At 39.4% G+C, this 18,356-nt stretch overlaps 1 long non-coding RNA gene across 1 annotated transcript in view; it reads right to left on the minus strand.

Moving 5' to 3' along the window:
• Positions 1-1,154: 1,154 nt before the first annotated feature.
• LOC130464039 (uncharacterized) overlaps positions 1,155-18,356 on the minus strand; it is a 59,338-nt gene continuing 42,136 nt past the window's right edge. Inside the window, exon 4 of the long non-coding RNA XR_008924332.1 lies at positions 1,155-1,324. This is a non-coding gene — a long non-coding RNA (uncharacterized lncRNA). The remainder of the gene's footprint in view (positions 1,325-18,356) is intronic.

An 18,356-nucleotide genomic window follows, 5' to 3' on the forward strand; every position in this document is an offset into this window, starting at 1 on the left:
GGTGCCTTGGGCTTGATCTTACTTGTAATAGGGCCTCGTGTTTTAGCAACACGGTCTTAAGTCCTTTCCTATTCCGTGTTTTTTGCGAAATCTGGGCCTTGGGCTGCATTTTCAGCGCCCCAGCTCAGGCGTTAAAAATTCCGGCGCCCAGAGGTGGGCGCTGAAAGTTCTTTCCTGGTAATATTTGATTTTCGGATTTCTAAACACGTTTCCGAATGGGATCAGGATGTTTATTGGGTGCGTTCAGCTATATATAGGGGCTAGGTACGTCCTTATTTTCCACCACTCTCAAATTCTTTCTCACTTTTTTGCTGTACTCTAATTATTTACTGCTTTTGCCATGTCGATCCCTACTTTCTCACTCCAACGGACTGTTAGGCGTTGGCTACGAGCCATTACTCCCACAGAAAAAGCTTTGTTAAAAGAATACCACTTAGAGGCACTTTTAGGCTTACAACAAATTAATATTGATTATAATTTTCTGCATGCTGCCCTAAACTTTTGGGACTCCGATCATCATGTTTTTTCCTTTCGGGGCAATGAAATATGTCCTTTGCCTGATGAATTTGCTGCGATCCTTGGTTATCCTACTAATGCTACTCCTGTTACCCCTTGCACTATTGAAGAGGGTAAAACAACCATAAGGGCTTTCCTAGGGCTAGATGATAACATGTTTGCTGAACTTGTTGTAGACGATAAGGTTAACTTGGCAAAACTCGTAAAACATCATTTTAGGCCTAGTAAGAATATGACCGAACAAAAATTGAACATTCGAGCCCTTGTATTTTGCTTGTTGAATCATTATTTGCTGTCGAATAATAACGGTGAGTTCGGTGACATAAGGCTGATCCCCTTGATTAGCCAGATGGAAAGTTGCTATTCTATTATGCCGTTGGTTGTGGATGAGACTTTGCTGAGTGCGGATGAGCTGAAGAAGGATGCCAAATCCGAAATTTTTAAGGGAAGCCCCCTATTACTATAACACCCCGACAATTCTCTCTTTTCTAAAATAACCTTTTAATATAAAACGTAGAGAATTATCAAGGCATTATCGCCCGTGTGAAAACGTAACCGCTTATTCAGAATTTTGCAGCGGAAAACATAAAACTAACTTTAGGTTTATAAATAATCGATTACAGGTTTAGTGCCAAAAATCAACCAACGAAAATAAGGAAATGTAAATAGTACGACAAGTTTAAAGTCCAATTAAACAAACCCAAGTCAACTTAGCAAATCAAAACTAAATACAAGCTCTCTATTCCCGATCCCAATGATGCAACATCTTCAAACCTGCAGATGGACAATGCTTATTGATCCTTAGAGACTGCTCACCAAAGATTGGGTCATCACAGGATCAATAAGGCATAGCCATGATCAACATGCACAAGCAAAAGCACGTAATCAGCAAAGCTGAGTACTACATACTAAATCAATAATAATCCTAACATGATTCTATTACACGAACAACCCTAACATGATACTAATGAACACAAACAAGGGCAGACAAAATATGATAGTTTGACGACCATACTTGACCAGACTAGACTAGGCTAGACTTTTAGCAATAATATTATTTTAGTTGAAATAGACAATGGACCGAGTTGACCGTCCAGAAGTTTTCACTAAGGAAGACGAGGTACGGGCGCGACTCCGTAACCTCAGTGACCTGCGATATCGAGGAACGTTTAAATAAAAATAGAACACGGTGATCAATCCGGTCCCAGAAAAGGCCATGGGCTACCACCATGAACCCCAACTCCTGTTTGTCCGTCACTTTAGACGTGCACAGTCTAAAGCTATTGCTACTCAGTTTCACTTTACATGATTTACAAATTGAGACTCTGTTATGACTCAACAACCACATAAGGCATACAATCCACATTCGTTCACAACTGTTTTTATCTTGAAATTAAGTAAGTGATCATAAAGGCATCAATCAAGACTCATTCCAATTTACCCAACCTTTCCTTTAACCATGATCAACCCTGTATATGGGTATAAAGTTTCAACTTACTAAACAAGGTCCACCGCCCTCATAAAGTAGTGAAAAGCTAAGAAGGGAACAATAATCAATCGATCCAAACCAACATATAGAATAATCTAGTGTTCCCAACCAACATGTTTGTATCAATCATCCATACTAACATGTTACAATTCTCATAATGCAATATAAGTTTAATATGTTCATCCCACAGTATCAAACATGCAATTTCAATCTGACTAAGTTCATCAACAACATTAACATAACCAAGTTCATCAACAATTCAACATGGTTTCAACAATTAGCACACATTCCAAGCACACAGGTATGTACGTACCTTGTATAAACAACTAATAGGCCACTTTAACACTTTCAAATATCGCCTAAAGAAAATTCTCCGCCTAAAACAACCAACAAATAATCCCAATCAATTTCTAATCATTCGCAACCATAATAAAGCATTCCAAATACATCCTAAATATACTTAGAACATTCCCCAACATCAAAACTTGAGTATTTGATTTCCTAGCATAATAATTATTGAATCAATGATTGAAATTCGTTGAAAACTCTTCGCAAACATCATACTTTAATTTCCAGCAATATAACTACTTTCAAACTGCTCCAAAACATAATTAACATGTTTGAAATCATAAAAACAATAACTTTAATAATTCCTAAACATCCTACCATGATTTAAAATTATTAAAAACCTTAAAATTCATACTTTAAATAATTAAAATCAATATTTCAATGCATTTATATAATCTGAAAATTAATAATTTAATTATGCAAACATATAATTCTTGAAATTCATAATCAAATCATAAAAGTTATAATTTTAATTCAAGAAACATAATTAAATTATTAAAACGTAATTAAATTCATTATTTAGTTTAGGGTTTAAGGAAATAACCAAAAGTTAGGAGAGAGGAAGGACGAAGGCATGGCTGGAGGCGCGGCTGGGCGGCAGGGTTGCACACGGAGGTGCGCTGGTGGCTGCGAACGCATAAACAACCGAGTAAGGTTGTAGAAAACGAACAAGAGAAAGAATGAAGCAAGAGAGGGAGGAGGAATAAGAGATTACCGGCGCAGCAAGCATGGAGGCGTCTCAACGGCGCGGCAAGGTGGTGGCGTAGTAGCGGCGACCAGGTGGTGGTGGTGTGCGAGAGGAACACGCAAAACAGAACCCATGAATAAGGAGGGCAAATCGAAAGAAAGAAAACGAAAGAGAAGAGGAGGTGGAAGGATTACCGGACGAAGGAGGAAGCCGGGCGTCGGAGGAGAGCAGCGGTGGTGCGGCTTGTGGTGACGGCTGCCGGCGGCTGGGGTGGAGTTTTGAGGGTTCACGTGAAGTTGAAGGAAGGAGGGTTAAGGGTTTTCTAGTTCACGTGAATTTGATGGAGGGAGTGTTTGTAATTTTTTTTTTTCTTGTTTTTGTTTTTTTTTTTACGTACAATAGGAGTAGGGAGGAAGAGTTTTGGGTCTTATAGTTTGGGCTTTTCCAAGTGGGCTTAGAATTAGGATTTCAATCCAAAATCAATTAGGATCGTTTTCTAAATTCAATCGGTTTTCGTAATTCGATTTCTTTTCAACGTAAAATTCTAAAATTACTCTTGATTTCATAAAACGTTGAAATATTTAGAACGTATAAAATAAATTACGTTAAATATATATTTATTACTAAACTTCATAAATTCTATTTAATTATAAATAATATACGTTAAAATATATTTAATAAAATTTATAAATTTACGGGGGATTACAATCTACCCCTCTTAAAAGAAGTTTCGTCCCGAAACTTGACACGAAATTTCCCGCATTTTTCCCAAAAGCTTTTAACTTATTCTTACTAGATAAGTACTTGTGCCACCGATGTGCACTCTTTTGCCAACTCAAAGCTATTTGTGTTACTCATGAACACCTTTTCTTATGCGGAGAATCTATTTGCTTTGCATTAACTTGTAAAATTTGCTAAAATAAGCAATAAAATGCATAAAAATTCCATAAAATAGGTAAAAAGCGCGAATTTCTATCGCATTCTACCCCCTTAAAGAAAACGAGTTACGCCCTCGTAACTCACCCCAGGGAATGACTTTGGATATTTCTACTTCAACGAATCATGCCCCCAAAGCTATATTTCCATTAAAATCATAGCAAGTGGGATTTCTACACTTCTTTCCACACAATGCCTCAACAGGTTCCATCTTAAAGCTCGCATAGTAACTATTGTTGCAAGAAATTCAATCACTCTAGTTGGTCTTCCCAATTACCCTTAAAGTCAATAACACAGGATCTCAACATATATTCCGTTAGTAATCTCAGTCTGTCTATCGGTTGCAGGGTGGAAATAAATACTCATTTCAATGTCGTCCCCAAGATTCAACTGGACCTTATTGCCAAAATTTCGGACTTTTGTTCTCGGTAAGGATCTTACAAGTTGCCCTATAAAGGTAATGTCTCCAAATATTCGTAGATAACACCATAACAGTTATCTCTAAGTCATGGGTTTGGTAATTAGCCTTATAAGGTTTCAATTGACGCGACAACAGCTAAATCTAGAAAGCTTCCTCACATTTCTCACTTCACTTGAAATTCGATTCCTTTTTCATCAAGTTGGTCATTGGTTTTGCTTACTTCGAAAAGTCTTTCACAACTTCCTATAATAGTCGTCTAGGCTTAGAGAACTTCAAATATCGGACACGTTCTTTGGAGTAGGTCACTCACTCACATCTTGAATCTTAGCAGGATCTACAGAGACTCTTTCTGGTCAACTTTTCCTTTTTACCAAACCTCCTTATGTCATAACTCTTGGTCTTAACTCTTAGCACTTCCACCAATTCATACATTTTCATCTTTTCAAGACAACAAATGATTTCTAACGATCCTGGACCACTCGAATCTTCTCTTAATTTTATTCCCTTAAGTAACGTAGTTTTCAATCAATTTAGTCGTCACTTTTCCGTCGATGTTACTTATACACACATGACTTCAAGATCCGTATACTTAATTCATATAAAATAAATTCTTTCTAAGCGTCTCCAATATAATTCCCAAGTGTTTGACATGCTCTTTCTCATTCCTTGAATAAATCAGGATATCATCAATATAATAACGAACTTAATTCGGAATTCGTGGAAAATCTTATTCATCACATCCATAATTATGGCAGGTGCATTGTTTAACCCAAAAGACATTATTCTAAACCCATAATGACAATAACGAGTCCTAATGAGGTCTTAGGCCCTTATCAGCTATCCTTAATTGGTGATACTTCGAACACAAACCAATCTTCGAGAACACACTCGCCGAATTCAATTGATCCAATATTTCATCTCTCCTATGCAAAGGATACATGTTCTTGATGGTGATTAATTTCCTAAAATCAATGCATAATTCGATACTCTTATCTTTCTCCTTAATAAACAACACAGGAGCTCCTCACGGTGACGCACTAGGCCTAACATACTCCTTAACGAAACAACTCTTGCAATTGTGTCCTAATTAGATAATTTATAGGTGTCGTTTCAGGATTTAACTCTGTAGAGAACTCAAATGCTCTAGCTGGTAACATACTTGCAATTTCGCTCGGAAACACATCAATGAATCCACTCACAATGGCAACATCCTCAATTTTAACTTCAACTTCTTTACTCACCTCTAACACACTACAGAAAAATCGTTCACACTCTCTATTCATCAATTTCCTCACTTGCATTACAGAAATAACTAAGGTTCTTGGACTTCTCAAAACATCTACATGAGCTCAACCTTTCAGGGTTCCTTAAACTTACTTTCTGCATTTCACAGTCTACCTTAGCCTTGTACAAACTTAGCCAGTCCATCCCCAGAATTACATCCAGGTCCCTCAGATTAAACTTTTATCAAATCAGAAGGGAAAACGCAATCTTTTATCTTCAAAGGCAAGTTCTTAAATAATCTTATACACCTTATGGTTACACCAGTAGGCCTAATAACAGGTAAATCAATCATTCAAAATCTACTAACTTCAGACTCTTAATAAGAGATGACGAAACAAAAGAATAAGCTTTCCCTGAATCACATAACTTTCTAACTAGCACAGAGTTAATAGAATAGTAACAGAAACTAAGTCAACAGGTTGTTCAGCTTCATTTCGACTTATCACAGACAGTTTACCCGGGGCCTTGTTATGGTTGTTATTCTAATTAACATACTTATGGAGGTTTCCTTGGCTGTCTTGCGACCCTATAGGCTTCAAACTCTAATTTCTTGACTGGTTAAATCCCGACTTCACCTAGTTAGCACTCTCATTACCATTTTGTTCCTTTTTCCGTTTAGTAAAGCACTCATACTTCCTATGCCTCTTTTTCTAACAATAGTTACCGTTCATTAATTCTCCCTTACAATTCCTACCAGGATGGTTGTTATTGCACATCTTACAGTGATACACCTTCTCCGATTGGTTCCTATTGTTGTGCCCCTGTTTGTTCCTTCCTTGAAAGTTTCCATATCCATTCCCATTCCCATTTTCATTCATATTCCTCTTGAAATTCCCTTGGTTTTCCCCAGCATTACACATTTTTCTTTTCTCCCAAGAACAATATTTTTCTTGTCCCTTCTAGACTGCAAACCATAAATATGAGCAGCTTTCACATACACAATATCCAAAGATGTAAAGGTTTCCCCACCTAATCCTAATTGGATCTCCTCAGTCAAACCTTTCTTAAACCTCAGAGCCTTTAGCTCCTATGTGGCTACAACCTCAGGTGCAAACTACGACAGTGCTATAAATTTGCTATAGTAATCGGCAATGGTCATGCTCCCCATACTAAGGTTTACGAATTCCTAAACTTTTTGCTTTCTCATAAAAGGTAGGGTAAAAATTTCCCTTAAGGCAGTAACAATTGAATCCTAATTGAATATCTCAGCAGTGCTAAGACTAACTCTATTCTCTTTCCACTATAAATCAGCTTCGTCTTTCAAATACATGACAACTTGACCCACTCTCATATTCTAAGGACAATTCACAGCCTCAAACAATTTCTCAAACTCTCTAACCTAGTTCTCTTAAAAGTAAGATCAGTTTCCCCCTTAAAGTATGGTGACTTAACTTTGGCTAGTCTCTCAAACATGTCCCCAGCAAAATCGGGACGCTCAGTTCTCTCTTGGGTCAGCTTTTCCGCCAAGAGGCGAATAGCAGCAACTAAGTCATTATTGTTGGCCATCCTAAAGCGCGACCTGTAAGTAATATATTCTATTTTACGTTCGAAACTTCACTTAACATTATCCTAGCAATGTAATATCACACCAGCATCCAGAATTCACATACATAAACAATCATTTATGAATGATATTCGCATACATGACATTCAACTGAGAAACAAGGAACAAATTCAATCATCACGAATAATAAGGCAGAATAAAAGAAGAAAACATTCTCTTTGCGTGCCCAAAATAAACTCTTGATCCTTTGGATAATCAATGATCTAGATCTAACTCTATTCCTCAAAAGAATGTTAATAACAATCCTAAATATCCACAACACACCTGTCCTCAAAATAAAATTAAAAGTTCTATGACATAAACATAAACTATTGTTGGCGAATTATGGAATTCTCACATTGGAAACGAATGCTTTAACTTTTATTGCTAATTCTATAAAGGTTTAATACATCCTTGAAAAGAATAAAGAATAACTCAAACTCTTATTGCTTTAACTTTAAACTGTTTTAGCTTTGCTACTTATTCTTTAAAACATAAAAGAACTAACTAACTTTACAACTTCAAATACTTGTGGCATCTTGCCTATCTGTTCTTTCCTAGGAAACTTGCGGAGTGAAATCTAGATCCTCAGTATTCGTCGATCTTCTCAAAGGATCCTATGTTGGTGTACTTGGAAAGAAGCGTTTTATTCATGAAACAAACAACTTAAGATCTTACTAACGATTTCCCAACCAAAGCATAATCAGAATTCAATAAAACAATAAGTTTGGTGGAATCAAACAATTTCTATGCACATTTACATGCAACACTTAAACATTCAACACATTCACATAGCAATTAACTTCTTATGCTAACAATTAACTACTAATGCACATATAATTCTATCCTATATGCCCTTTCCTATATTACCCATCTCTCGTAATAAATCAAAATAAGTAAAACATTAAAACACTTAAGAAATAAACGAGACGGTTAATAAGAAAGGAATTTTATTAAACGAATAAATATTTATTAAACGAATAAATATAAAGGAATAAAGATACTTAAGGAATAAGTTTTTTTTTTTTTTTTGTTTTTTTTTTTTTTGTTCTTTTTTTTTTATATATATATATTTAATTTAATTTCGAAAAGAAAGAAAAGCGTACTTAATTCACATAAACGACAAATTTTGAATAAATAAGTTAATTTCGAACTTAAATAAGAAATATTAATGTACTTTCACACAAAATAAAATGAATATGGTCCCCCCAAAAAAAAATACGCATTTTTGAATGATATAATAAGTAGTAGCTCAATTCTAGGAAATTCATTTTAGAAAACTAGCTAGTTTAGGCGCCTAAAAATCATTGAAGTAAAACCATAAGCTTCTAGATACCACTTTATAACACCCCGACAATTCTCTCTTTTCTAAAATAACCTTTTAATATAAAACGTAGAGAACTATCAAGGCATTATCGCCCGTGTGAAAACGTAACGGCTTATTCAGAATTTTGCAGCGGAAAACATAAAACTAACTTTAGGTTTATAAATAATCGATTACAGGTTTAGTCCCAAAAATCAACCAACGAAAATAAGGAAATGTAAATAGTACGACAAGTTTAAAGTCCAATTAAACAAACCCAAGTCAACTTAGCAAATCAAAACTAAATACAAGCTCTCTATTCCCGATCCCAATGATGCAACATCTTCAAACCTACAGATGGACAATGCTTATTGATCCTTAGAGACTGCTCACCAAAGATTGGGTCATCACAGGATCAATAAGGCATAGCCATGATCAACATGCACAAGCAAAAGCACGTAATCAGCAAAGCTGAGTACTACATACTAAATCAATAATAATCCTAACATGATTCTATTACACGAACAACCCTAACATGATACTAATGAACACAAACAAGGGCAGACAAAACATGATAGTTTGACGACCATACTTGACCAGACTAGACTAGGCTAGACTTTTAGCAATAATATTATTTTAGTTGAAATAGACAATGGACCGAGTTGACCGTCCAGAAGTCTTCACTAAGGAAGACGAGGTACGGGCGCGACTCCGTAACCTCAGTGACCTGCGATATCGAGGAACGTTTAAATAAAAATAGAACACGGTGATCAATCCGGTCCCAGAAAAGGCCATGGGCTACCACCATGAACCCCAACTCCTGTTTGTCCGTCACTTTAGACGTGCACAGTCTAAAGCTATTGCTACTCAGTTTCACTTTACATGATTTACAAATTGAGACTCTGTTATGACTCAACAACCACATAAGGCATACAATCCACATTCGTTCACAACTGTTTTTATCTTGAAATTAAGTAAGTGATCATAAAGGCATCAATCAAGACTCATTCCAATTTACCCAACCTTTCCTTTAACCATGATCAACCCTGTATATGGGTATAAAGTTTCAACTTACTAAACAAGGTCCACCGCCCTCATAAAGTAGTGAAAAGCTAAGAAGGGAACAATAATCAATCGATCCAAACCAACATATAGAATAATCTAGTGTTCCCAACCAACATGTTTGTATCAATCATCCATACTAACATGTTACAATTCTCATAATGCAATATAAGTTTAATATGTTCATCCCACAGTATCAAACATGCAATTTCAATCTGACTAAGTTCATCAACAACATTAACATAACCAAGTTCATCAACAATTCAACATGGTTTCAACAATTAGCACACATTCCAAGCACACAGGTATGTACGTACCTTGTATAAACAACTAATAGGCCACTTTAACACTTTCAAATATCGCCTAAAGAAAATTCTCCGCCTAAAACAACCAACAAATAATCCCAATCAATTTCTAATCATTCGCAACCATAATAAAGCATTCCAAATACATCCTAAATATACTTAGAACATTCCCCAACATCAAAACTTGAGTATTTGATTTCCTAGCATAATAATTATTGAATCAATGATTGAAATTCGTTGAAAACTCTTCGCAAACATCATACTTTAATTTCCAGCAATATAACTACTTTCAAACTGCTCCAAAACATAATTAACATGTTTGAAATCATAAAAACAATAACTTTAATAATTCCTAAACATCCTACCATGATTTAAAATTATTAAAAACTTTAAAATTCATACTTTAAATAATTAAAATCAATATTTCAATGCATTTATATAATCTGAAAATTAATAATTTAATTATGCAAACATATAATTCTTGAAATTCATAATCAAATCATAAAAGTTATAATTTAAATTCAAGAAACATAATTAAATTATTAAAACGTAATTAAATTCATTATTTAGTTTAGGGTTTAAGGAAATAACCAAAAGTTAGGAGAGGGGAAGGACGAAGGCATGGCTGGAGGCGCGGCTGGGCGGCAGGGTTGCACACGGAGGTGCGCTGGTGGCTGCGAACGCATAAACAACCGAGTAAGGTTGTAGAAAACGAACAAGAGAAAGAATGAAGCAAGAGAGGGAGGAGGAATAAGAGATTACCGGCGCAGCAAGCATGGAGGCGTCTCAACGGCGCGGCAAGGTGGTGGCGTAGTAGCGGCGACCAGGTGGTGGTGGTGTGCGAGAGGAACACGCAAAACAGAACCCATGAATAAGGAGGGCAAATCGAAAGAAAGAAAACGAAAGAGAAGAGGAGGTGGAAGGATTACCGGACGAAGGAGGAAGCCGGGCGTCGGAGGAGAGCAGCGGTGGTGCGGCTTGTGGTGACGGCTGCCGGCGGCTGGGGTGGAGTTTTGAGGGTTCACGTGAAGTTGAAGGAAGAAGGGTAAAGGGTTTTCTAGTTCACGTGAATTTGATGGAGGGAGTGTTTGTAATTTTTTTTTTTTCTTGTTTTTGTTTTTTTTTTTTACGTACAATAGGAGTAGGGAGGAAGAGTTTTGGGTCTTATAGTTTGGGCTTTTCCAAGTGGGCTTAGAATTAGGATTTCAATCCAAAATCAATTAGGATCGTTTTCTAAATTCAATCGGTTTTCGTAATTCGATTTCTTTTCAACGTAAAATTCTAAAATTACTCTAGATTTCATAAAACGTTGAAATATTTAGAACGTATAAAATAAATTACGTTAAATATATATTTATTACTAAACTTCATAAATTCTATTTAATTATAAATAATATACGTTAAAATATATTTAATAAAATTTATAAATTTACGGGGGATTACAATTACTGCAGGTAATCTATTTTTTTTCTTTGCGCACACATACGCCACTTTTATATATTTCTTTTCGCCTGGGGCTGAGTTTCAGCGCCCAGGGCCGGGCGCTGGAATATTCGGCGCCTGGTCCTGGGCGTGGAAACTGCGCCCCAAGAACCTTTTTTCTTTCTTTTCATTCTTTTGATTCGATCGTACCTGTTTTTGCAGATTTGGCTTGCGGAACGGCTTAGACTTTTGGAAGCTCCTGCCGATCCTAAACATTATCACCCTATAGCTTTGGGTAACCGAAAATACTTGCACCAAGGCCAGGACGAGGCCGAATGGACCTCCTTTTTTACTTATGGCATTTGTTCTATTAAGTGGGTGGTACCATGGTGGGGTTTGACTACTATGACAGGGGGGTCTGATGTATCGGTTTATATTTCTTTGTTGGGGCTATCTTGTCCCATTTATATTTTCCCTTACCGAGTCATGCGTCAATATGGTTTAAGGCAGACTATCCCCTTTTCTGATACGGTACCACCTAAGGTAGCGACCTTTGCACAAACACGGGTCTTAGCGTGGGCTAGGTATTATGATGGTCTCCCGCGTTGGGCTGTAGCTACAAATGGGTTTGTGGGTCTTTCTGAAAACTATAAGTTGTGGATGAGTTCCGATGACAAGGATATGAGGACCGAGGCTCGTAATGGGGAGCCGGCTGAGCTTTTGATACCTCGTATTCGTGTTAAGTATGAGGGTCCTGATTCTGCCAGACCTCGTACCTATAGTTTTAAGACTGTGAAAGCTCGTCCTGGTCGAAAGCGAAAGGAAGTTCTTCCCCGTTCCAGTGTCAGGCCTAAAAAGATTCCTAACATGAAAGGGCCTGCTGTTGTTAAAAGAAATGCAAGCTCTCGCGGAGATCGTCGCCGGAACAATGTATGGGTTAGGAAGGCTCAGCCGCCTGTAGAAACAGTGGCTAGTCCAGTTGATGATAGTAATCCTTCTCCCACCACTGTTTGTGCCCTTGAGGCTGAGCGGGCTATAACTGAGAATGTTTCTAAAGCTTTGGCATCTTTGGAAGTTAGTGTCCAGGAGCCAGTTCTTATGGAGATTGATATTGGGGCAGCGCAGAAGACTATAGGGGTGGATCCTGCGAACATTGCTCTCTTCAAGACTTTATTTGATGATCCGGAAGAACTAGAGTAGTGTAGTTCTTTGCTAGGGTGTAGGTGCCCTCTATTTATTTCAGTTGTGTTTGTTTTTATTCCTAGCACTTTGTTTTCCTTCTTATTATATTTTAATAAAGGCGTATTTTTAGTCTACATTCAATTTTGTTTATATGTCTAACACTTCTTACACAAAGAATATAATTTTTTTTATTATTGTTTGGACCGAATCCTTGGTAAGGATTGCCTACGTATCTTGTCAGAATCAGGTCGCGCGTAGTTCTTAGCTTTTAGAATAAGTTCTAGTATGCCGAATTTCGGTAGATATGTCCTGAAGTGGAAACATATTACTTAATCGGTCAAATGAGTGAAGTATTTGCCATTATTTTCATCTGCCGTTTTCCACAGATTGCGTAAATTCGACCAATTTGTTCTGCCGTTTTCCATAGGTTGCGTAAAATTCGACCAATTTGTTGGTAAACCTATTTGGATACGTAATGTACCCCCCAAGTGTTCGTTATTTTTCCGTTGTATGCGGATAAAATGACGGGCACTTTTTGAAAACAAGGAAAACTTTTGGCAGGCAGAGAGTTTCAACGCCCAGGCTGGGGCGTCAGAAATTTCGGCGCCCAGCCCTGGGCGCTGAAAATAACTTGGGCGGTCAATTTTGACGTTTTTGCTTCACATGTTCTTGCGTTTATTTCCAATTCGTTTTTTGTGCCTTGATATTTTGCTTCGTAGTTAAAGTTAATTTTGAGCCTATTTTGGAGGCTTTTTTTACTGTTAGCGTGAAACGCATTTTTGTCCAGATTAATTTTTTCTATTGGTGACTCAAAACAGTTTTGAAAATGGAGTTAGGGTGCGGAACTTATGAAGATCTTTGTGGAGGGTATGATGGAATCTATGTGAAAGCTGTTGGTGGATTCTATGTTTTATGAATTTATTTTTTTGGTAACATTTGCATTTGTTTTAAATTTTTGATTTCTTTTTGATTTTGGGTTGCATGGATTGGCTCTTATGATGGTTGGCTTTTTGAGGATGGGATAGTGTGGTTTATTTTGTGGGTTTCGGGAACTGGTTCACATGGCATTATTTCAAAACCGAGTGGGCTTTGTTTGTTGGGCCTATAGTGGGCCGCTTCTTTATTATTATTATTTTTATTTTGCAAGTACATTTGGTGTTTATTTAGTGTTAGAATAAAAAATTTAGGAAAAATATTACGCCTTTATTGATTTGGAAAGTAAGGAAAACACACTGAAATAAAACTGACCCATATTCTAAAGGGCCTTAGGACCATCTAAAGTCTCTATTATTTTTTCTATCAATCTAAAGAACTACTAGGCGCTTTTTACTAATGGTGCTCTATGTGGCTCAAGCCTGGGGTTTAGTCTCATAAAACTTTGGTCCTTCACCGGTACTCATCTTGAATTCCATTCCTTTTGCGTTGACCCACTGATATGTCTTCACCCATCCGTTCCCGACCTCTTCTAGTGTTGATGCAGGAGAGATTAACCGGGTTGGATCGAAACCTTCATCTTGTAAAGCTAGGGTAGTCATCACAGTCTCGTTCTCCATGGGCCTCGATTCGTTAAACAATGTCCATAGAGCCTGGTTGTCCAATATTTCAGCTGTTTTAGTCTTGGTGAGGTGGGGTGCCTGATCCAAGGTGTGGCAGTCATGGAAAATTTCAAATCCGGGTTTTAGCAAGCCATCCTGAACGAAGGGTTCAGGCAAATCACAACATGGGTGTTCTTCTCCTTCCCGAACAAACATCCCGTTAAGGGTCCTTTGATATGGGGGAAGGAAGGTGGTTTGTTTGGCTTTGTTAAGGCGTAGCCTAGATAGGCGGTCAGCAATATCTTCATCCGTTGGTTCATAACCTAAGCCAAAGGGAGTAGATTTGTCGGGAAAAGGATGGAATGTGCATTCCTTCTTCCTTATGCCCAATTGGGTTCCTGGGAAATAACCTTGAGCCAACAGCATTCTAGGGATGACTCGGGATGCATGCGGGTCTAGGAATGCTGGATCATAATCTTCGATGAACTGGATTGCTTCTTCCATTTGAAACCCATAAAGGTCATCTGCAGTTTCGGCCGTTCCAACCATAGTACAACTGACGTCGAGAGGAGGGGCGCGGATTTCTAGTATTACCCCGTTATGGTTAAGTTTAACCATTTGGTGCAAGGTAGAAGTCACACCTCCTAAGTCATGGAGCCAAGGTCGCCCCAAGAGGAGGTTGAAAGTGGGCTTGATGTCGATTATTTGAAACTCCGTGGTGCGTGCCACAGGCCCAGTTTGTATGGTAAGGTTGATTTTTCCCAACACAGGCCTTCGGGAGTTATCATAAGCTCGTACCCCTTGTGAGGAGGTTTGGAAGTCATCGCTTCCTAGCCCCAAGCAATGGGCGGTTCGCAATGGGCAGACATTAACCGCCGAACCATTATCTACGAGCGCTAGGGGGATGTTTTGTCCTTTGCATCCAACCACTAAGTAAAGGGCTTTATTGTGAGCACCCCCCTCTTTGGGTAAGTCTTTACCAGTGAAAACTATGGCCTTTTTTCTGGCATCTCTCGTGACATGGCTAACCAATCAGTCAGGTGTAATATCTGTGGGTACTGAGATGAGGTCAAGTGAGCGAATAAGCTTTTCGCGATGTTCCTTTGAAGTACACATAAGATCCCAGATGGTAATCTCAGCCTTGGTTCTTTTCAGTTGTTTCAGGAGAGGATTTTCAATGACTTCCGCGACGTTGGCGTGCCGCCCGTTCTCAGGAGTTTGCCTAACCAGGATGTCGTCCATAGGAGGTGGGTGAATATCCGGTTGGTATATCCTTCCGGATCGGGTGAGGTTGTCGACCTCGGGCTCCTGAGTGGTGGTGTCAATGAGAGCATTCCCGGGCCAAGTTTCAGTGAAGAGGTCCTGGCCCGAGACTTGAGATAGGTAAATATCTTCGGCATCATCGTTCCACACACCGCATACTTCCCCCTCGATTCGATCCATAGGTACCACAGCGAGTGGTGCACCTTGAGGTGTAATATACACCGTGGGGTCGAAATTCTCTGGTTGGTCGAGAGAGATGTGACAAGAGCCGAGTGGGCTCTTGTTGTTGTTGGGTTTGCCAACGTTAGGGAGAGGTATTACTTCATCCTCTATCATGTCCTGGATCGTATGTTTTAGATGCCAGCAGTTTTCAGTGTCATGCCCATTTCCTTGATGGAATTTGCAGTAAGTACCTTCGACCCAATATTTGTTTTTGATAGGAGGGTCACGGGTGGGGCCTATAGGTCTCAACTTTCCTTGATTGGTTAGTCTTTCAAAGGCTTGTACCAAAGTTGACCCGAGTGGGGCAAACTTTCGGTCTCGGACCCATCTTACAGGGTATCTTCGGGCGGGAGCCTCTTCTACAGCATGGACTTCTTGGGCTTGGGGTGTGTTACCCCGATTATAGGTGTTGGTCTTATATGCAGGTTTGCTCTGTATGGTTTTGGCGAGGTCGTCCTCGATTTTTATTCCCACATCATAAACCCTTTTGAAAGTGTCGAGTCCCAGGTACCTAAGGTGTTGTCTGTAAGCCGGGTCTAAGTTGTCAATGAAGTTTTGGACCAATTCTGTTTCGGGAGGCCTATTGATTATCTGGGCCGCCTGGTCCCTCCATCTAGCAAAGTAGGTTGTGAAACCCTCATTTTTCTTTTGGAAGAGAACTTCCAGCTCGCGCATGGTGACTTGGAAATCCATGTTCGACGAGTATTGCTTGATGAAGACATTGACAAAGTCTTCCCAAGTGGGGAAGAGCTTAGGGTCCTGGTGATAGTACCATTTGAGCGGCACAGGTTCCAAGGACAAAGGAAAGGCAGGTAGGTACATGGACTTGTCCACGCCTTTCAAGTTCATGGTGTTCACAAAGCTCAGTAGATGATCACGGGGGTTATCCGTGGCCTTGAACTTTGGTAAGTCAGATGAACTGAACTTTTCTGGTAATTTGCTAGAAAAGGGTTCAGGCTCGAGGGAGAAGTATTTTCTCCCCATGGTTTGCTGTAGAACCATTTTTTCAATCCTCTTCTCGTTTTCGAGGTCATTTTTGGCTTGCGCAGCCGCTAAGGCTCCATTTTCCATTTTCAGTTGGCCCATGAGTTGGGTCATTTGGACCATCTGGTCTCGCAAATATTCGATGGACATGTTTGGAGGTGCAAATCGAGGTTGGGGAAGCGGAGATCCTTGAAATGAGGGACGACAGACGGAGCTTGGAGCTACTAAACCTGATGTTGGTGATGTATCTTCGAGACGCACTAGCCGTTGATTCCCTGATCGGCACCAAGTGGCAGGAGCGGTCCTAGGCATAAGATAAGCTAAAGTTTAGGTTCCCAAAGTTTCAAGCATTACTTAGTCTAGACTTCGACTCTCTAAATTGGTTTTTCACTTTTTCACTCTTTCTTCTGTCGGTACACTTTTTTTTGGGGGGGGGTTTTTTATTTTGGTCATTCTTTGGATTTTTGAAACACTTGCTTGTGTGACATTCATAGTTGTTAGCATGTTCGGTTTTGGTGCCGAGCATTGTCGTCGTAGGAGGCCTAACGACGACACAAAGAGTTATTAATTTTTCGCGAGTCGCCTTTTGAAATCGAGTGCTTTTCTTACGCCCTCGTAGCAATTCTTTTGATGAACATTTTTTGTGCTACGTACTTTCTTTTTGCTTGGGCACCGAAGCTGCTGCGCCTGACCAGAAAGTCAAGCAGCAACTTCAGCGCCCAGCAGTGGGCGTGAGAAATTTTGGCGCCCAGCCAGGGGCGTTGAAAATGCGTCCCTGGCTGGTTCTCGTTTTCTGTTTTCTGTTTATGCGACTTCGATTTGCGTGCTTGCCTAATAACGTCCTTTACGCGTGAAAACGTTTGTGGGATTCGTTGCAGGCCATCCCGAGCGTCGCTTATTTTGTGGCGATCATTCGGGTTTGCGGAACACGTGTTTCGGTATAACTCTTTGGCAAATTAGTCTATGAATGTTTGGGCAATTTTAAGGTCATTGGTTTTCTAGGATAGTTTGTCACACACAATCACATATTTCGCTACACATAACTACATTACAAACATGGATTTGAAAATTAAATATGCCACGTAGTTTATGATAGGCTTCTATGGGTAGTTTATTTACGCCTGGCTTGGTACCGCTTCTATTGTAGATCCAACACATGCCCCGGTCGAGGTAGTGTCTTCAACAGACGAATTTCGCCCAAGAGGCCAACCCGCAAGTGCAAGCCAAGGGGGCATGCAGGCGAGAGGGACCTAATGGGCGAGCGATTGGGTTCGGGATAGGTGTACTACCTGCACAAGTACCGAGTTGGAAACATGCGCGGCGTATGCACCCCCCTATTGGCGAAAAAGGTATCCTTAGTCCCAACTCCCGAGGGAGCCGAGATTCGTTATGATGTTCTGCCCGTTCACATTAATATGCTGATTTTCAGGTCGTCCCAACTTGATGGGGAAATAAACGCGGGATAGGATCGTTTCACCCTTCGGCTATTTTGATTACCTACAAGCACGAGTATTTCCTTCACTATCCCCAGTGGAGTGGCCACTGTGAGGGGGTCGAAAAAGCGCGAGGCTAATGCGTGACCTTGTCCCTCGTGGGTGTGACGATTATTTTTATTCAATCAAGTGTAATTGGATTTCCTGTGAGTATACACCCAATTGACTTGTAATATAAGAGTCGCCATTCAGTTTTTAACGACATTGAGAAAAACTGACTAACCCCGGTTATCGTGACATAAAGGGAGTGCAATTATGTTTGACCACGACGGCCGTAGGTTCCCTTGTGATCCCTGGTGTGGGGATCTCTCAATATACACCCGCAAGGTAGAGATTGAGGGTTCGGGGGACTGTAACTAC

This window comes from Spinacia oleracea, chromosome 6 (genome assembly GCF_020520425.1).
Source record: "Spinacia oleracea cultivar Varoflay chromosome 6, BTI_SOV_V1, whole genome shotgun sequence".
NCBI classification, from domain to species: Eukaryota; Viridiplantae; Streptophyta; class Magnoliopsida; order Caryophyllales; family Amaranthaceae; genus Spinacia; species Spinacia oleracea.